At 40.7% G+C, this 21792-nt stretch overlaps 1 protein-coding gene across 2 annotated transcripts in view; it reads left to right on the forward strand.

Annotated features, from left to right (window-relative positions):
* The window catches only part of ARFGEF3 (ARFGEF family member 3), a 165692-nt gene that overhangs the window by 18234 nt on the left and 125666 nt on the right, over positions 1–21792 (forward strand). The window lies entirely within an intron of this gene.

Below are 21792 nucleotides of genomic sequence, written 5' to 3' on the forward strand. Positions count from 1 at the left end.
CTACCTTGCTGAAAGGTGGCTATTGGCAGTGAGCCTCTTGTTGGCATTACTCAGTGCACCATTGGGAATAAAAACCAAACCCAAACCCAGTGCCGTCGAGTTGATTTTGACTCATAGTGACCCTATAGGACAGAGTAGAACTGCCCCATAGAGTTTCCAAGGAGTGCCTGGTGGATTCGAACTGCTGACCCTTTGGTTAGCAGCCATAGCACTTAGCCACTACACCACCAGGGTTTCCCATCCATTGGGAATAGCCCAGCAATTTCTCCAGTCCTAGTCCAGTTGCCGTTTTGCTTACCTTTTCTCTGATTCTTCAGAACCAACTTCAGCCTAGTTACTTTTCCTCTGCCAGTTGCACTTTCCCAAAAGGCCCTAACAGCCGTTGTCACCATTTGTCCTGGTGCATATCCCCTTTCTCCCTCTGTGTCTACCCTGGCTGAGCCTCTGCCCCCGCTCACTGCTTCTTTTCCCTTGCTCAGTCCGGATCCTTCTCTCAGCCAAGGTACTGACGTAGGGGGAGGCCCTGTTTTTCCTCACCTTGATTTAGAGACCTACTGATCTTTCATGCCAGCTAGGAGGAAACTCGTTCAACAGCATTTATGCTAGATGAGAACCATCCGTAATAGCTTCTCATTCTTCGTATGATTTCATTTTAACTGCTTTTATACTGTACTTATCTATTTTAGTGCTTTAGCTCTGTGCTTTGAACCTTAGAGCAACGTCTGCAGTGTGTGTCTTTTTCTTACAGTTTCTTATGTGAAGAAATAAACCTATCAGCATCAACAGGGAAGAATTGTGTGCGATTTAAAATGAAGAAGACAACAAATACTGCCACAGCTGTTTTGGGCATGCAGTTTCAATTTCATCAGTGTGTCTCTGCCTTTCTTAAGCCAGGGAAAGTGTTGGACCCCCTGAAACCTCCCAATGTCAATAGGAAATGAGGATGCTGGTGTAGAATTCCCAGTTCATGTCTTCAGCATGTGCCAGCTGGATGGAGGATATTGTAAATGCAGGGTAGGTGCTTCTTGTGGGCACTGTTCCAGGTGGACTGTAAACATCTGTGCTTCTCCTGGATTTGAACTCATCTCAGGGTCTCATCTCTTTCTGGCTTCTTCCTTTCCTGTCTACTACAGATGATTCTGTGTGCAGAATCACACAGATACCAGTTTTGGCTCCGTTGATCTTTTGCTGGTTCTACACCAGAAAAAAGTGGAGGTTTAAGACATACTAGTTTGTCCAAGCATGGCTCATTTTCAGTCTTAGACACACTAGACATACTTAGGAGACTTGTCAGCCTTGCTGCGAGTCAGTATGGACCATTTTAAGTTAACAAGGGCTTGCCCTGGAGGGGGCAACTTTCTGAGATCAGTCTTAACATACATCAGTATGATACATTGTCTGCCCCAAAAGCTTATCTACAAGGTGAAAGTGTCATGTGGAGTAGCCTATAGCAGTGGGGATGCTGAAATCCCTATTAGAAATAAAGGTGTGCTGAAGATCTAATTTCTCTTTTTTTCTTCCCCTGATGCTATGGAAGACAATATTCCTGTCATGTTTTAGCATAGTGTAGGTGATAATGTTATACTATTCCTATCTTACAAACAGCTTCTTCTGCATGTTATCTGCCAGTCTGTAAGCTAACCCTAATGGTCTCTGGGTTCAATTCTCTTTGATAAGGAAGACCTATAATTAGCTCTCAATTATAAAGCAACTCCTTGTTAATAGCCACGGACCTAAAAGTGTTTTTGAAATGATACATTCAACTAGAGAAGCACGTTTCACCCAAGAAGGATGGAGGAGTATTGGGCTTGAGCGATACTCTGGAATATGAGCAAGATATTAATGTTTGGGAAACCCTGGTGTCGTAGTGGTTAAGTGCTATGGCTGTTAACCAAGAGGTCGGCAGTTCGAATCCACCAGGCACTCCTTGGAAACTCTACAGGAAGTTCTGGTCTGTCCTACAGGGTCGCTATGAGTTGGAATCGACTCAACAGCAGTGGGTTTTATTAATGTTGAAGACCAGTTGTAAGGAACATGTAGTGACCGCTCATCTTCCCCTTACGGCAAACAGTTGATGTCTTTGTTTTATGACACTGGGCTCTAAAGGGAGGCATTAGAAGGAAACCTAACTTCATTTTCAAAAACTAGAACAATGCTATTAGTTTTGTTTCTTAGGCCATTTGAATAGAATGAAGGCAGGATTTTGCTGTGTGGGTTATTCTGTGTATGGTTTTCAAAACAGAACAGTGTCTTTAGGTAATTTAGGTCCAAATTTTCTGCTTTAATTTCAAAGTATGCCTTTGAGAGAATGTTTATATTGATGAGTTATAAAAGTGAACTCCAAGAGATGGGTAGGGACCTGAGCTTATCAATTCCTTGATGTAAATGGCTCAGCAAGATGTGTGTGTCTCTTTTACTCCCTCTAGGATGTCTGTTCTGGAGAAGGCAGGGTACAAAGACTACAACCACTAATCACATTTAGTTTTTTTTATTCATGAAATATTTTATACTTTACTGTCTCCTTTTTATCTTATTGCATATTTTTGTTGAGTTGAACTATTTATAAGTCAGCAGGATTATGTCATTAAATAAGGCCCTGATGTATCTTCCTCAAGTTAAGGCCAATACAGTTGACACAGCAGGATCTCATTTTGCCTACTTTATAGTGTGAAAAAAGCAAAAACCCAAACCAGTTGCCATTGAGTCAGTTCCGATTCATGGTGACATCAAGTGTTTCAGAGGAGAACTACACTCCATACGGTTTTTAATGGCTGTGATCTCTCAAAAGTAGGTCACCAGGCCTTTCTTTTGAGAGGCCTCTGAGTGGATTCAAATCGTCAATCTTTTGGTCAGTAGCTGAGTGGTTAACTGTTTGCACCGCCCAGGGACTCCTGCTATATTCTCTCAATATGATGCTTTTGAACGTGCTTAGTGTCCTTACTATCCAACAGACTGGAAGAGATCCATATACGTGCCCATTCCAAAGAAAGGTGATCCAGCAGAATGTGAAAATTATCAAACTTTATCATTAATACCACACGCAAATAAAATGTTGCTGAAGGTAATTCAAATATGGTTGCAGCAGAACGTTGACAGGGAACTGCTAGAAATTCAAGCTGCGTTCAGAAGAGGACGGGATGAAGGATATCATTGTTGATGTCAGATGGATCCTGGCTGAAAGCAGAGAATACCAGGAAGTTGTTTATCTGTGTTTTATTGACTAAACAAAGACATTCCACTGTTTGGTTCATAACTAATTACACATAACATTGCAAAGAATGGGAATTCCAGAACACTTAGTTGTGCTCATGAGGAACCTGTACATAGACCAAGAGGCAATCATTCAAACAGCACAAGGGGATACTGCATAGTTTAAAATTAGGGAAGGTGTGCATCAGGGTTGTGTCCTTTCACCATATTTATTCAATCTGTATGCTGAACAAATAATCCGAGAAGCTGGACTACGTGAAGAAGAGTATGGCATCGGGATTGCACAAAGACTCATTAACAGCCTGTGATATACAGATGACACAACCGTTCTTGCTGAAAGTGAAGAGGACTTGAAGCACTTACTATTGAAGATCAAAGACTACAGCCTGCAGTATGGATTATGCCTTAACAGAGAGAAAACAAAAATCCTCACAACTGGACCAATAAGCAACATCATGATAAATGGAGAAAAGATTGAAGTTGTCAAGGATTTCGTTTTACTTGGATCCACAATCAGTGCCCATGGAAGCAGCAGTCAAGAAATCAAACAATATATGGCACTGGCTGCTGCAAAAGACCTCTTTAACGTGTTAAAAATCAAAGACGTCACTTTGAGGACTAAGGTGCGACTGACCCAATCCATGGTATTTTCAGTCACCTCTTATGCATGTGAAAGCTGGAAAATGAATAAGGAAGACAGAAGAAGAATTGATGCATTTGAATTATGGTGTTGGCGGAGAATACTGAATATACAATGGACTGCCAGAAGAAAAAACAAATCTGTCTTGGAAGAAGTACAGCCAGAATGCTCTTTAGAAGTGAGAATGGCAAGACCTCATCTCATGTACTTTGGACATGTTATCAGGAGGGACCAGTCCCTAGAGAAGGACATCATGCTTGGTAAAGCAGAGTGTCAGCAAAAATGAGAAATACCCTCAATGAGATGGATTGACATAGTGGCTGCAACAGGAATCTCAAACATAGCAATGATTGTGAGGATGATCTGGGACCCAGCAGTGTTTCGTTCTGTTGCACATAGGGTCGCTATGAGTTGGAACCAACTTGACAGTACCTGACGACAACAATATCCTTATGATTCACGTTTTCCCAACTAAATTTGAGACAGATAAGAATGCAAGTTAACATTTTTCAAACCCTTACAGTGTGCCAGGGAATCTCCTAGGTGCTGTACGTGCTAGTCTCAATCCTGGCAGCAGTCCTTTGAGGTGGAGGAAATGCCGAGGCTTCAAAAGGTTATGGTAAAAGGCCAAGCTCCTCCACCCAGCCTGGGGCAGAGCCCAGAGCTGTTGGACTCTGAGGTTTACCTTCTTAACCATTGCAGTGCTGTTTTCTCTCCCATTATTTGATTTAACACAGGATTTTTTTTTTTTTTGTAGTCTGTTTTAAAAATGTGAAAATTTGAAATATATAAATTTAAATGTAAAGAATTGAGATATATAAAAGTAAATTTTGTACAGTAAATTATTTGATAAAGCATTGTTATTGAACGCTGGAAAATCTGTTACCACTGCTTATTCGCAGGTGCAGTTTACAAGCATTGGAATATGGAAATGATCACCTTATATTGAAACAACTTTAAATGCAACATCCCAGTAGCCAGGGCTATTTAAAGAAGGAGGGGGTCCTATATTCAGACCAAGGGGAGAGCCATGAATTATTAGAGCTATTGAGATTAGCATATAGACATGGCTTTGCCAGGAAATGACCTAAATTGACTTTTTCTCTGTAAGGCAGAGAGAGACCCTAAGATAAAAGAGACTTTAGTCAGGAGCCGATGTGAATGCCCACTAGGGAAGCATGAGTAATTATGTAATTAAATAACTAACCCTTACCTTTCCAAGCCTCTGCTCACTTGCCTGAGGAAGAGTGCTAGGCAGTGACTAAGGTAGGTGTTTCCTTTGGGAAGATCAAGGTGAGCAAGGAGTCCCTGGGCAGCACAAATGGTTAAGTGCTCGACTGCTAGCCAGATGGTTGGCAGTTTGAATCAGGGCTATGGTTCATGTAGGCTGTTAGTCTTGTAGACTAGTTTCTTCTTTGAGTCTTTTGTTCATTCTTTCTCTTTTGCTCCAGATGAATACAGACCAATAGTTGTATCTTAGATGGCTGCTTGGAAGCTTTTAAGAACCCCAGACGCTACTCACCAAAGTAGGATGTAGAACAAAAGCTTTATGAACTATGTTAATGCCAATTGACTGAGTTATGAGGTAGGGCTCATTTTTAGGCTCAGACTAAAGTAATGTATCTAGAGTAGATCATATTTTGAGTGGGAGTACACCTAGGCTAGTTTTCAATTTAATGAAGTCCAAAGAGAACACTTTTATTTAAAAGATCTTTTCCCCCCTAAAGCTGTAACTTCCCTGATAACTTGCTTTATTCTGTAAACCCCATTTTGTTTTGTTTTTCTGTAGTTATCAGTTGGGGGAAAAAATCCTTCAAAAACAAAAGGGGTTTTGTATGCTTGTTTCAGAGACTGGTGGTAGAGAAGTCAGGAAACCATGTCCAGCTGTGTGGGGTGGGGGGGCAGGGAGAGGAGACTTGATGACCAGAAAGGCCAGAAGGAGGGAGGGCTGAGTGCAGGGGTCTCCCAGGATTGGGCAGGTGGGAGGGCTGGTACATCTACCCAGGATTTTAACTTTAGCTCTGAACCAAAGCTGGATGTGGAAGACAAGGCCAGTAACATGGATTTGCAGACAAGGGGAAGGAAAGCATTCATGTTCCAGAGAGTAAAAATATAGATGTAAAGTTAACAGGATATTTGATTTAAAAAGAAATGATTGTTAGTTTAAGGTGTGTGTGCCCAGCATCCAGTACAGTGGATGCCTTTGTAAATATTTGTTTGAGATGATTGAATTTCGAATAGTGATGTCTCTCAGTTTTGAATGTTGACGTCTCTGTTGGAGGGGGCTGGAGAGTGTGATTGGTGTAGAAAGACAATGGTGTGGGGGGGGGTCTGGGCTTTGGAGGAAGAGGCACCAGGCAGCGGGGGCAGGACTACTGTACGTGGAATCAGAGCACAACAAGCAACATTCTGCATCTTGGGCTGCGTGCTGGGAACACAGTGAGGAACAAAACAGGAGCTTCTCAGACAGCCCACCACCTACTGTTGCTGCTGGGTGCTGTCAAGTTGATTTTCACATAGCAACCCCATGTGGCAGAGTGGAACTGCCCCAGATGGTTTTCTAGGCTATCATCTTTACAGGAACAGATCACCAGGTCTTTCTCCCATAGAGCCAATGGGTGCGTTTGAACCTCCAGCCTTTTGGTTCAGCAGCCCAGTGCTTAACCGTTGTGCCACCAGGGCACCACCTGCCAAGGTGAGCGTAAACGGGTAATTGAAACAGTACATGTTCTGGTTCTCTCCTGTATGACCTTTGTGACTTTGAATTAGCCATTTTGCTTCTCAGCTTCTATAAATGGAGATGAAAATGGAAAGATGTTGAGGTACCTCAGTTTCCCCAGCCTGTTCATTCTCTGATCTGGAGGGGAATCCTACCCCCCCGCCCCCCGCTCTCCATCATAGGCTTCAGAGGCAAACTCAACCTCAGCATGAGTTTGTGGTCCACAGTCAGTCTGGGTGAAAGCCCTCTGTTTTACCTCCTGCCTGTTTTATATCTCTGCTGCAATCTAGCGGGAGAGCAGTTCCCCCCACCACACACACCCAGGGCGCCTCTCAGGTCCCTGAGTGTTATGGGTGTATATTAATGCAGCAGTTCTTGACTTTTTTGGTCTCAGGACCTCTTTCCACTTTTAAAAATTATTGATAACCCCAAAGAGCTTTTTTTTTTTAATGTGGATTATGTCACTACCATATTCAAAATTAAAACAGAAAACAAAAAAAATTCATGAAAAGTAACAATAACAAACCCATTACTGTTAATATAATAACATATTTGAATGAAAAATCACTAGTTTCCAAAGTAGAAACTTTAGGAGAAAAGTCACATTATTTTACATTTTTTGCAAATCTCCTCAATGTCTGGCTTAAAATAGAAAACAACTAGATTCTTAAGTCTGCTTCTGTAGTCAGTCTGTTGCAATATGTTGCTTTGATTGAAGCATATAAAGAAAATCTAGCTTCATACAGATAGGTAGTTTAAAATGGGAAAGGAATTTTAATAGGCTTTTCAGGTAATTGTGGATATTCTTCTTAGATGAACTCCGTTCTATATACTTGCGCATTACTGAGAATGAGAAAGGCAAAGTAAAAAGTAGTGTGACCCTCTGAAAGCATCTGAAGTCCCTGCACCACAGTTCAAGAACCACTTCTTCCCCATTTTAAGAATTGGGATCTTAAATCATTCATTCTTAAGAGCACCAACTCTTTCTCTTACCCGAGAACAGCAGTCGCTCTCAACCCTGCTTTTCTGGACCCTGCTGTGGGCTCCCAAAGTAGATACCCACAACAATCACATTGTTATGCCTAGGAGAGGGGACATTTCTGTTCTTCCACACAGGACTGTGGAACTGTCGCCTGGGGCTTCTACCATCCTCATAGCTATGGAAATTGCCCTGTAATACCTACCCCCACGAATGTGTTCCTTCATGGGTTCTTGTGAAAATTACTTAAGATAACAACTAAGAAGGTGCTTTGCAGAATGTACAACAAATCACAAGTAAGATATCACTCTGGTAAAATAGGTGTACAATGTTTTGGCAGTTTGCAACAGGATTAAGAACTTTTTCCCCTCCAGTGCTGAGTTTCAAAGTGTGATTTTTGATAGGAGAACCACAGGCCCGGAACAAAGGAGCAGATAAGAATCTGGATATAAGAAGTGTTATTTCCTATTCCTAAGAATACAAAGTAACCTAATTGGTACTTAACCCAAAAAACCAAATCCAGTGCCATGAGTCGATTTCGGCTCATAGCGACCCTACAGGACAGAGTAGAACTGCCCCATAGGGTTTCCAAGGAGTGCCTGGCGCATTCGAACTACCAACCCTTTGGTTAGCAGCTGTAGCACTTAACCACTACGCCACCAGGGTTTCCAACTGATAGTTGGGAATTATAAACAAGTCAGCTCCAGCAGGCAAGATCTGGAAAACTTCACTGTGGCAGTCTTAAATGTGTTTTTTTTTTTTTTTTATTAAATAAATTCTGGTGTCTGAAGTAAGGGAATTGAATCTAATGCTATTCTATCAGCGTGTTCTTTGAGCTGACCTCTCTTGTGGCAGTTCCTGACGAGGGTGGTTGTTGGCAGAGTTAATGTGAGAGCAGGGCGTGAAAAAATAATTTAAATTTACCCAGATAATTTGACCTTGTCCTTGATTCCTGAGAGTTAACATCTAAAACTTTGAAACTTCCCCAGTGATTGAAGTATCTATTATCTAAGAGGGCTCCAGACACAATAGGTTATGCTAATGAGGTGACTGTGGGGGACATGGAGGCTGGCCAGGCCAAAAAGACCACCAGTGATATCATCTGACCTTTGGGAGGAGGGGGCATGATTCCATCAGTCATACCTATATGATGAGGTGCCAATAAAGTCTCTGGACATGGAAGCTCCCTGGACTTGCTGATTGGTGATAGACGTGGATGCACTAGGGAGGATAGTGCATCCCGTTTCGGAACCTGGAAACTCCACGTTGGGACCCTCCCAGACTTTCCCTTATGTGTTTCTTCATTTGCATCCCTTTTGTTACAGTGAAACTTATTGTAAGCATAGGTCTCTCCTGAGTTCTGGGAATTGCTCTAGGGAAAAATCTAACCTGAGGGAGTAGTAGAAGCTAGCAGGTCCGAGGGGGGCGGGGAGCCTTGAGACCACTGAACTTACATCTGGTATCCTGAAGGGGTAGAGAACCAAAAACCAAACCCAGTGCCATCGAGTCAATTCTGACTCTTAGCGACCCTACAGGACAGAGTAGAACTGCCCCATAGAGTTTCCAAGGAGTGCCTGGCGGATTTGAACTGCCAACCCTTTGGTTAGCAGCCATAACACTTAACCACTACGCCACCAGGGTTTCCAAAGGGGTAGAGAGAACCCCTGAATTTGTAGCCAGCAGATCAGAGGGAGGGTGTTGTGAGGACTCCAAGCTTGCGACTGGTGTCTGAGGTCTTGGGCAGACTTGGCAGCCTAGAGGACTTTGCTCTCATTTAACACCTGAGGTCTGACATAGCACCAGGTGCTTAGGATCAGGAAAAGAACTGCTGTATATGTAGCTGGTGTCAGAACAGAGGTGGAGCAGAGGGGAACAGAATTGGTAATAAATTGATTTGGATTGATCAACAGATTTGGTATCAGAGAAGTGGGCCTTGATTATTTTCCTAGCAGGGGTGATCACCAAATTTCCGGTAGTACTGCAACACATACCTACCTAGAGATAATGGTTTGGTGTTTAATCAGAAGACATGCACGTGCTCTCAACATTTAATTTAGGAGGTAATTGTTGTTGTTTGAAAATTTTTCTGGGCCTTCTCATTTTCTCCAGACCTGATACACACCCCCTCCCAGAACCTGATAGTGTATCAGAATCTGCCTTCATTCATTGTTATCCCTGTGCTTCTGATGTGGCTGCTGCATTGCAGGTCTGGTCTGGCCGTGGACTTACCCTACATCAGATCATCAGAAGGGAGCAAGAGGGAGATGCTGTCTCCCTCTTGTGAGAGTGAAGTTCTTTTCTTCAAAATTTCATCACATTCCAATGATGTTTGGAGTGGCTGTAGCTGTTTTGTAGCTGTGAGGGGAGCCAGGCAGAGGACAAGGATGAATCATCAGAAAGAGGAGCCCATGAGACTCTCAGGGATCCAGGGGAGGGAGGATGACAAGGGGAGTGTGGAAGCTGTAACTAGCTTGAAGGCCTATCAGTAGGACCCTTTTCTTCTTGTCTGGCTGCCTTGGCTACTTTGTTATTCTTTTTATTTTTTTCTGCAGGATGAAGAGTTGAAATTCTAAATTAAGTGGTAACTCTGGTAAGATAGGGAGGAGAGATGAGGCATCTGTGGTATTTACAAGGTGTGGGGACTGGGAGATGGGATTCTCCCCCACACCCTGAGCACCGGTACATATTCTAACCTTGTCCTTTTGCCCTAAATAACTGATTTACTGTGTGCTTTTTCCCCAGCTAGAGTCTAAAATTCATCATCCTTATACCCCTGTCCCCTGGTACAATGTGCTTGCCCCACAATATTGAGGGGTGCAATTACTGGGCATTATTCTATGTTAGTAACTGTACTGAACACTTTCTGCGCATCGTCTTATTAAATTTTACAATACTAGCATTAACTCCATTTTTAATGATGAGTTGATAAAATCTCTCTTGAATTCCCACAGCTAATATAGGATAGAGGTTCAAATATAGATCCAACTAGAAAATTATGCTTTTGACTATTATATTGGACTTCATCACTACATACTTATTGAGTACCTGCCGCTTAACCGTTTAGATGTGTTAAAATGGAAATGAGCAGCTCCATGGGAGAAAGACCTGGCGGCCTGCTTCTGTAAAAATTATAGCCAAGAAAACCCTATAGGGCAGTTCTACTGTCACGTTGGGTTACTATGAGTTGGAATTGACTCAATGGTACCCAACAATAACAAGAATGAGAATTACTGTTGACTCTGTCCATTTCTTCATTACCCTTTCACTGACAGGTTTAAATTTGTGAGAAATGTATTGGGACAGAAGGCATATGTACAATTACTTGAATATTAGCTCTTCTCTAGAAACAGGCTTTAAGAGTATTATCAATTATGAATGCATTCAGGTGTAAGTAATGAAGCCTAATTAGCAGTGGTTTAAACAAGGTAGAGGTTATTTTGCATATATAATAGGCAGTCTGGAGGTAGAATTTCAGCACTGATAGCTCTAGGATTCTCTTGGCCTTCTGTTATATTTGACTCTTCATGCCACAAAATGGGTGTTGCAGCTCCAGATATCGCATCTCCATCCAAGACTGGAAGAAGCACAAAAGACACAAAGGAGAAGGGCAGTGTCAACTAGCAGGCCTGATCCTTTTTATTAGGAAAGCAAAAGTTTTTCCAGAGCTAGAAAGGAAGCTGGAAAAATAGGAAACCCAGTTGTCCAAAGTTTAGACAGATCCTGATCTACTACTTGGGGCTTTCCACACTATGAGCCAAAACAAAGTTGACTGATAAGGAAAAGAGGGTAGACTGCTAACACTGCTGGCCACACATTTCTAAGAGGTATAGGCTATTCAGATTTGAAGAGGTAAATAGAAATAGCCTGGTCTTGTAGATAAGACAGCTGAGACTTCTAAAGAACACAAGTATCTGGTCTAGGGCAAGAGAAAAGGGTTCATTTCCTTAGACCCTGCTGCTCTTCTTACTGTGTCTTCCCTCATACTTCTCTAAAGTGTTTGTTTTCAAAGTTATTTCATACCTTCTACTCAGTTTATCCTTCCCATTCATTTGAAATGAGCTCTGGTGGTGCAGTATTCAAGCACTCGTTTGCTAACCAAAAGGTCAGCGATTCAAACCTACCAGCCAACCCGTGGGAGAAAAGACCTGGTGATCTGTTCCTGTAAAGATTACAGCCTAGGAAGCCCTATGGGGCAGTTCTACTCTCTCCTGTAGAGTTCTGTAGAGTCGGAATTGATTTGACAGTAACCAACAACAGTAACGCCTTTAACTCTGCATGTGTGTCAGAGTAGAACTGTGCTCCATAGGGTTTTAATGGCTGATTTTTCAGAAATAGATTATCAGGCTTTTCTTCTGAGGTGTGTCTGTGGGCTTGAAATGCAAACCTTCCAGGTAGCAGCTGAGTACATTAACTGTTTGTACCACCCAGGGACTTACTTGAAGGATGCCAGGAAAGTTAAAATATTCCTAGTGTTTTGTGTATAGAAATTAAGCTTTGGAAAGGTACAACTATTGGGCTCTACTCACCATGAGCAAAAGAGCAAGAAGGTAACCAAAAGCTCAGAGAAAAAACAAGTCTACAGTAGCCATGGCCTCATCTATCCTGAGAACAGAAGAACTAGATGGTGCCCGGCTATCACCACTGACTGTTCTGACTGAAGTCACAATAGATGATTCTGGGTAGAATGGGAGAAAAATGTAGAACAAAACTCAAATTCAAAAAAAAGAAAAAAGGGCCAGAATAACTGGACCAGTAGAGACCAGAGGACTCCCTGAGACTATTGCCCTGAGATACTCTAAACCTTGAACCAAATCTATCCTGAGATCACCTTTTTTAAGAAATAGCAGAGTCGCTCACAAAATAGAGAATATTACCCGTAAGATTGGTGTTCTGCTTAAAAACTGTATGAGGCCAAAAGGTCAACACTTACTCTAAAACAAAGATGACAGGATAAGGGGGCAGGGAAACTAGGGTATTAGAAATGGAACAACAGAACACAAAGAGAATGTTGACTCATTGTGAAAAATGTGACTGTCACTGAACAAATGGCGTGGAAATTGTCAAATGGGAACCCAACTTGTGTAAACTTTCACCAAAAACACAATAAAACATTATTTTAAAAAAAGAAAAAGAATTTAAGCCCCAGAGAGAACCAAATCACATGCCTAGGATTATAGCCTACATTAGTTGGCTAAGATTAAACCATGGATCTGCCAGGGTTGGGCCAGGGTTCTTTTAACAGACTCCATTACCTTCCGTAATGACTGTGGTCTTCTCTTCTCTGACAGGTTTAAATTTGTGAGAAATGTATTGGGACAGAAGGCATATGTACAATTACTTGAATATTAGCTCTTCTCTAGAAACAGGCTTTAAGAGTATTATCAATTAAGAGTATTATAAATCCTTCCCACTTAAACGGGAATTTTCAGTAGCTGAAACACCACACACACAGTACTGGTAGGAGAAGTTACTGCTTACTTGAAAATAAAATTCTACAGCATTTTTCTCTGTCTGATGCTTATCGCCAAAATGAATTATAAGGGTGATATCTCTATACATGGGTGGCTGAAAGTGATTTTTGAAACCTGTTGAGAACTGCAGAGATTTTAACAGAGGCTGTAATTTCAAAACATAAAAAGGTTTCAGTTTGGCTTACAACATGAAATGTACTTGTTTTAAATTATTTAGAAGGTAAGAGAATATACAAATGACACACTTGGGGAAAAAAAGTAATGTTTCCGGGTTGTGAACTACTATATTCTTTACAGAATTTGAGAGCACAGAAGATATAATTGACACACAGTGTCATCTCACATGAACTATGTGTAGATTTCATTGTATCTCCACCTTACAGGTGAGGAGATTGAGGCTTAGAGAGGATGAGAGTTACCCACGCTTACCCAGTAGTAAATGGTAAAGTCTGAATTCTAACTCTTGATTGCTGGATGCAAAATTCAGACTGTCTACAGATAATGAATATTAATATTTGGTTTATTTTCTTCCAAGTATGTATAATGAAAATGAGATTGCATGTTATGTAATGTTTTGTAACTTGCTAGTTTCATGTAATAATATATCAAAAACATTTTCCCAATGTCATTAAGTGTTCTTTAAAAACATTTTAAGGACCATTAAAATTCAATCAAATCCATGTACCATAGAAAAAATAAGTCAGTTTAATATTTCCCTCATTACAATAGTGACTCTAACAGTTGGTCATAGGTTCACATAAAATGGTGGATATCTCCTCCTGTTTGAAGGTGCGGTCTTAGTTTTTAAATTTAGTGTGCCATTGTGATACCAGGGAGGTGGTGCACTCGCTTAGTAGGAGTTCACGAGGGCGTTCATTACTATTTGATTGTGATACCAGGGAGGTGGTGCACACACTTAGTAGAAGGAGTTCACGAGGACATTCATTACTGTTTGATTGTGAGCCAAGGGGGTTAATACGTTTCCCCCTACTACTATTTAGTGGTATTCCTAGCCACTATATCCCATGTCGGGGCCCTGGTGGTACAGTGGTTAAATGTTTGGCTGCTAACTAAGAGGCCAACAGTTCAAATTCACTAGCTGGTCCTTGGAAACCCTATGAGATAGTTCTATTCTGTCCTATAGGGTCGCCTGCTATGAGTTGGAATCGACTCAATGGCAACGAGTTTTTTTGATTTTTTTTTTTTAAATATCCCATGTCAGAGCTTTGGTGGCCCAGTGGTTAAGAGCTTGGCTGCTAGTCAAAAGGTCGTCAGTTTGAATCCACCAGTTGCTCCTTGGAAACCATATGGGGCAGTTCTGTTCTGTCCTGTAGGATCATTATGAGTTGGAATTGACTTGACAGCAGTGGGTTTGGTTTTTGTTTTTTTAATATCCCATGTCATAGTGTGGGGAGGTACTAACCCTGCCAGGAGGGCCTCTGGGAATGCTTGTCGTGCCAAGTAGAAGCACAAAGGAAAGTGGTGTTTATGAGGATGGAGGGATGTGTAAAATAGGACATGAGGCTTAAAAACATTGATGAACAATTGTTAGCCTGGAATGGTATAGTCCATCTCTTCACCAAGGGAGTAGCTTTAAGGTACGATCCTTGGCCTTTCCATGAATTCAAACTAGCCTAATGCTTCGCTTTTATATCTTAGGCTAAATTTAACAATTTAATGCTGAAAATTTTATTGATGTAGATAAAGTCAATAAAAGAATAAAGGATACAGCTTTTTCTATTTTCTGGAGCCCTGTGGGCCAGCATGTTTTATATCTGAGTGTGCTATTCGGACTGAAACAGTTCTTGATTGTACTTGTCCTGAGAGAAGTAGGAATTGTTGGACTGGCTGTCACGTGCTGGATTGTGTTTAGGAGAACATAGGACAGCTGGAAGATTAAATTTTTTTGTGACTTTGGCTATTTTTAAGGTTGCCTGTGCTTGTTTCCATGTTGCAGGTACCTTTCTTTCCCTTCCCCCTTTAGCTTTTGTTGCCTTGTGGTAGAGAGGTAACACGTTGTAGGTGTTTGTGTTGTATAGTCCTTATGTTTGAATGTAGACTCATCCATTTATCATCTCTGTCCATGGATACATGACTCTGGAAACTTCCGTGTCTTAAACTGTAAAATGTGCTTTTGTTACAGCTCTGGTAAAGATTAAATGAGATAACATAATGAGAAAGTTCCCAGCTTAGAGCCTGCTATGATGGATGGGCTCAATCTCTTCTCTTCCTTTCCATACCTCTTTCTAACACTGACCGAAGTGTTCCTAGTTTTTCCTAACTTTTGACGATACAGTCAAGGTTTTAATGGACCTAATGCTTAATAGTAGTTAGGTGACATGGGACAAATCACCCTGAGCCTCTTAGCTCATTAATAAAATGGAAATAATGAATGATCTCATAGTGTTGTCCGTTCTAAGTTAAAATGAGATAACGTACACCAAGTAACACTGCCTTGCACAGAGTGGACACTAGATAACTGGTGGGTACTAATAATATATAGCATTGAAAGTCAGCCTTTTTTCCTGGCATCTTCCTGAATATCACCTCCTCCTTTGACTTCTCCTTAGCTGGGTTCCTTTCTTCTCCCCTCTCACTGGATGGAGGGATTTCTCACAACTCTGTCCTTCTGCTTTGTACCTTGTATTTTTCGTTGGAAGTTTCATTCATTTTTAAGGCTTCAGCTAACCCTTTTAGATTGATAACTTCTAAATTTTTCCTGCATTCCAGACAAGTACTTTCAACTATCTTCTCTTAGATGCCCAAAGGTATTTCAAATTTGAAATATACAAAAATATAGTTGTTATCCTTCCCACTTGCTTCTTCAAACCTGTTCTTCCAGCAAGTCCTCTCCTGTCCTCTTCTACTAGATTATATTTTCCACATTTCCGTTCCTGGATGCAAGTGGCCAAATTCATCATACTTTCATTAGCCCTAGGCTCTTATGACATAGTGAATCCCCTTCCTGTAGGCTTTACTGCCTCAGGTTAATAACAACAACAAAGATAGAATAAGACAATGGCAACTGTAAAAGAAACCACCATGACAGCAACCATTTATTGAGTGCATACAATGTGCTAGGCACTACCCTTACTCCTGGACAAGGTGGGACCTGGTTCTGGGCCTATGCTACTGAGACCCCACATGCCTTCCTCAGGAAATGTTCCCATCCAGAGCCCACCCTGCCCCTTCAGATCATGCTTTGGGTACTTCTGAAAAAAACAAACCCATTGCCGTTGATTAGGACTGCCCCACAGGATTTCCAAGGAGTGGCTGGTGGATTCAGACTGCTGACCTTTTGGTTAGTACCCTAACACTTAGCCCCTGCACCACCAGGGCTCCTTAGGACCTCAGAATTTCCTGCTCAGACTATTCTGAGCCTCCTTCCAGAAACCATACATGGGCTTCTTCCCCAGTTCTGTCCTTCAGAGGACAGAGTGCCACAGTTGTGTGTACCCTTAGACCAAGGATGACCAAGGGGCAGCTGTTTGCGGAGTTGTGGACTGAGATTGGCCTTGCAGGCTGGGGTGTCTGTACCTGTGGCCGTAAGACCCCTTGTGGAGCAGGACAAATCCAGAGGTGGAAAGAGGAGGCAGTTTTGGCCAGGACCCTTCAGGGGTAAAATAAATGTTAAGATGGCCCTGGTCAGTTAGAAATTTGAATATTGTGTCTTCTTATCTAATCATTGGAACACTTGTTGAGGTAAGTAATACTAGTTCCAGTTTTCTGGATGAAACGAGCAAGGGTTGAGAAGATTAAATACTTAGTGCCAGTCTTGTCATTGGCAAAGCATAAATTTTAATTCAGATTACCTTGACTCCAAAATTTTTTTTCATGATATTCTACTTTTTATCCATTTTTTACATCATAGCCAGAATTACATTTTCCAGAGAGTGTCCCAAATCACATTATTTCCTTAATTAAAAATTTTCTGTAGCTCCTCATTTTCAGTTGGCCAAAGGCCTTTTCCAGGCTCATTGGAGTGGAACATAAGACCCTTCAAAACCTGGCTTGAATCTACCTTTTCAAACTCATTTTCATCTGTCTTCCCACCAGGCCTTCTCCATCCTGTCACAGTGGGACTCCTGGTTGTTCCAGAAATCCACTCTGTGCTTTTCCCTGTTCTCCACCTGGCTGACCAAGCCCCATTCTGTCTCCTCCATTTCAAGGCTAAATAAATATGACCTTGCCCATGAACACACTTGAATTTTTCTAGACAGAATCTCCCACTCACCATTGTACATTATTCACAAGTGGGACCATGGTCTATGTTCTACTTTGTATTGTCAGAATAAAACATTGCCCAGTCCTGCGCCATCCTCACAATTGTTGCTATGTTTGAGCCCATTGTTGCAGCCACTGTGTCAATCCACCTCATTGAGGGTGTTCCTTTTTTTTTTGCTAACCCTCTACTTTACCAAGCATGATGTTCTTCTCCAGGGACTGATCCCTCCTGATAACATGTCCTAAGTATGTGAGGCGTAGAACAAACTAACTTCTCATTAAACATTTAGTATGCATATTGTTTTATGACATTGGTTAACAACCCCACGACATGTCAACGCTCTGCTTTCTTGACCTCAGGTTCCCTATTACCAGCTTTCCTGTCCCCTCCTCTCTTCTATTCTTTGCCCCTGGGCTGGTGTGTCCCTTTAGTCTTTTTTTGTTTTGTGGTCCTGTCTAATCTTTAGCTGAAGGGTGAACCTCAGGAGTGACTTCGTTACTGAGCTAAAAGGGTGTCCGGGTCCATACTCCTGGGTTTTCTCTAGTCTCTGTCAGGCCAGTAAGTCTGGTCATATTTTGTGAGTTAGAATTTTGTTCTACATTTTTCTCCAGCTCTGTCTGGGATCCTCTACTGGGATCCCTGTCAGGGCAGTCAGTGGTGGTGGCTGGACACCATCTAGTTATACTGGACTCAGTCTGGTGGAGGCCATGGTAGTTGTGGTCCACTAATCCTCTTAACATTTTTAAGGCATTTTCCTGTGTTAATGAATACTTCCCAGAATAAAACTACAGTAAAAACCTATACATAAAAAATTTTGCCACATTTATGATTATTTCCTTGGGAAAGTTTCCTAAAAAAGGAAATTCTAGGTCAAAACATATTAATACTTTTAAGGCTCTTGATACACATTGCCAAATTGCTTTTCATGAAAATCTTAAAAAGCTAAACATTTCCATGGTACCCTGGGAAGAGGTTATATGAGGAATTGTCAAGTATGTCAATGGAGGTAAGGAGCAGTTTACAGTATTTTAGAGTGGAAAAAGTAAAAGGTCAACGTGTAAATAATTGGCATTGGACATAATGTGAGGAAATGTAGTGATGGATTGACCATAAATAGAACAGAGTTTTTTTTTGAAAATGAAATGTCCTTCATAGACTTGGTGCTTGGGAAGTGCTTAACCCAGTTCTTGGAACATGGTTCAAGAGCTACCGATGGTAACCATTAAGGTCTCATACTGTGGGAGCGTGGACCCAGGGGTCCAGTTACAGCCACTCTTGTCCAGGCGTGAATGATCCTTTCCCCTTGCTTCCCTCATCAGCAGCCCCTACAATGGTAGTCCCTCCTCCTTGGGTTGTTGAGAAGATTAAATGAGATCAGTCATATGTGTAAGCCCTTAGCACAGTGCCTGGCACATTGAAGGCTTTAATAAATGGCACTTCCGTGACTTCACCTGGTACTTCCTGTTGTATTAGTTAGAATCCTTTGATTGAAAGTGACAGAACCCGTCCCAAAGAAGCTGGTCACGTTGTTGGGTCCAGTGTGCTATGCCCAACACAAAGTATGTATTCACTGGAACCTCTTCTCAGGGATTTTACTTTTTATTTTTTTAACAGAAGATGAATTTACCTTTGCCTCCATTTAAGGCGGGAATGATGTCTTTTTTCCTTTGTTCTATATTCAGTGCCTCACACATAATAGATGCTTAGTATTTGTAGAAAAAGTAAATTCCAGAACAACCTCCCTTATGATTAGAACAAAATTTATGTCTCTCTTCTCACCTAGAAATAGAAAAAGCTTTAGTGTTTTTTCTCCTGATTACACAGAATTCATGTTTTATGGCAGAATTATTAATGTTAATAACTCTAGATTGCAATTGAAAATACCAAATCATAATCCATCTTTAATTTTTATCAAAACGAATAAAAATTCTTTCTTGATGAATTGTCTTGGTTTTATATTTTTTAAGTTTTGCAAGAATACTAGATGAAAAATTTTAACTGAAAAAAATAAACCCATTGTCCAATTACAGCAAAGTAACCAAATGTTTTTATATTATTTTCTAGTTTTTTTGCAGCTTAATTTTTTAAATTAGACATATTAATAGCAAAGATAAAATCTAGACAGCATTTAAAATTTTAAAGATGATTGTTAAGGTTGCGCATGTGTGTGTGTGTGTGTGTGTGTGTGTGTGTATACCCCCAAACCTGTTGCCGTCAAGTCGATTCAGACTCATAGCGACCGTACAGTAGTGGCTATTATTTATTTCAGTGCTCTCCTCTCCTTTCCTTTTATTCCTGGAAGCAGATTCTACCTACCCCCGGGAAGGAGCATACTGAGTCTTAGATGGGTATCTATTCATAGCACCCCATTCCTGGGGCCACAGTGATCCAAATCATGCTACTCAGAGCTCTCCCTGAGATTTTTTTTCTGGCTCTTGGCTCTTAGGTTGCTAAACTAGAATTAAGTAAACCCATGGCTTCCAGTGGCTTGATTTTTTTTTTTTTTTTCCTGCATAGAAAAAAACTCTTTAACAGGAGAAAGTGTGGCTATCACACAGAGAGGGGCAGAAATCGAAGCTGGAGAAACAAAGAATGAGTGACTGAGAACTGCTTGGTCAATATATCAGTTCTTGATGGTTCCCTGGGTTCAGTCAGCCTGGGCTGTCTCCATTTCCTCTACTCAATGGTTGCTGAGACAATAAAGTGTTCCCCACCTCCCCCCACCCTATGCTTTGCTTTAAAAATAGAGTTTAGATTTTTTGAAGAGCTGCTAAACATCTTAACTGGAAAGAAATATCTACATTTAGTTTTAAAAAATACACGCAGTCCAAAAATGTATATAATGAAAAATCTCCCTTTCACCCCGAACCCTAGTCCTTCTCCTAAGAACAACCAATGTTAACAATTTCTTATACCCTTCTAGAAGATATCTAGACACATTCCAGTATGTACCCAGATTACATTTGGCCTTTCATTTTTGACACAGAGAAGCAGACTCTACAAAAAGTTTTGAATAATTCGCTTTTACTCATCAACAATAAATCCTGGAGAACCTTCTATACTCACACATATAGACACCTCATTTTTATGAATAGTTCCATAGCATTACAGTGTTTTGAAGTGCCATGATTTATTTAGCCAGTTCCCTGGTGATGAACGTTTCTGTTCCATTTCATCTTTTGCTGTAATAAACTGTGCTCCAGGAAATATCCGTATTTACATGTTCTTGCACACATGTGTCAGTAAATCAATAGGATAAATTCCTAGAAGTGGAATTTCTTGATCAAGGACTCCAAAGAACATGCACCTTTAATGTTGTATAATGAGTCTGGCCAAACTGCCTGCAGTCGTTCTTTTATTATAAAAACAAAGCTGTGAGTGTGATGTGGCCATAATGTACATGGAAGTTTTCTTTATGGACAAGAACAAATTATAATTGTGGTAAAGAATACTTTGTTGATGCAGATATTAGGAAGCAATGGAAAGAACTGAGTTCTATACTTATTATTTTATCCGTATGCCAGAAAATTCACTCACCTTTCAGAGCTGAGCAGAAGGAAACAATACAGTCATCATTTTTGTGAGGAGCCAATTGCTTTGCAGCTTAAAAAGTATTTTCTTCTGATTATGCAAGTATACTCTGGAGATATTATTTAAAAATGGATACAGATAGTAAGTACAAAGGAAAAATTACAACAGAAAAGATCCAGAGATAACTGTCGTAAACATTTAGCTAACTCTCTTTTTTGGCTAGTAACCTGATTGGTTTTCATTGCCATATATCCCTTTGTACCGTTTAGAATGTTTTATGTACATATATGCCTTTTACAATAAAATAATTGAGGTTACAAATTTATATCCTCAGGTAAAAGTGAGCATAGCCATATTATTTAGAATTTCTTTTAATAGACTAAATCATATAAAAATGACCATATTCAACCCATTCTGACTTACAAAAATGGCAATTTCATATGCTAAACTTAATCATTGCAATAGATGATGAGAAATCTTGAAAGCCTGCAGGAAAACAGGGGTTTTAGGTTGTTCACAGCTGTGTCCCTAGGGCTAACACAGTTCCTCATGCAGTGAATCTAATCTTCCTCTTGAAATGTGTAAAGAAAAGGCTTGATAGTGATGAAAATAATTTCAGTAAAATAAAATTAAGATAGAAATTAAATGGAAACATCTTAACTGCAGTGCAAAGAAAATCAGTTAAGGAACCAATTTAATTCCAGTTGGATCAATGGAATTGACTGTGGCAAAACCTTGATCAATGGAAATCTATCAGCGTTGGTGTGAATTGTTTAAAGCATCTATATTCATAAGCATTGAATAAAAACATCCTGCATTTCACAAAAGAGGGGTGAAAAACCCTCTTTACTCAAACCAGAAATGGTCTTGGCTGTACCTTAAACCCAGCTGCTGGCTCCAAAGCCACATTTTTTTCTATTCAACCAAGCTGCCTGTACCGTCACATGACTACACATATTGCTTCATGAATTACCACTCAAAATAAGATAATTTACATGTTTGATTACTATCCCCGTT

Source organism: Elephas maximus, chromosome 1 (assembly GCF_024166365.1).
Source record: "Elephas maximus indicus isolate mEleMax1 chromosome 1, mEleMax1 primary haplotype, whole genome shotgun sequence".
Classification (NCBI taxonomy): domain Eukaryota; kingdom Metazoa; phylum Chordata; class Mammalia; order Proboscidea; family Elephantidae; genus Elephas; species Elephas maximus.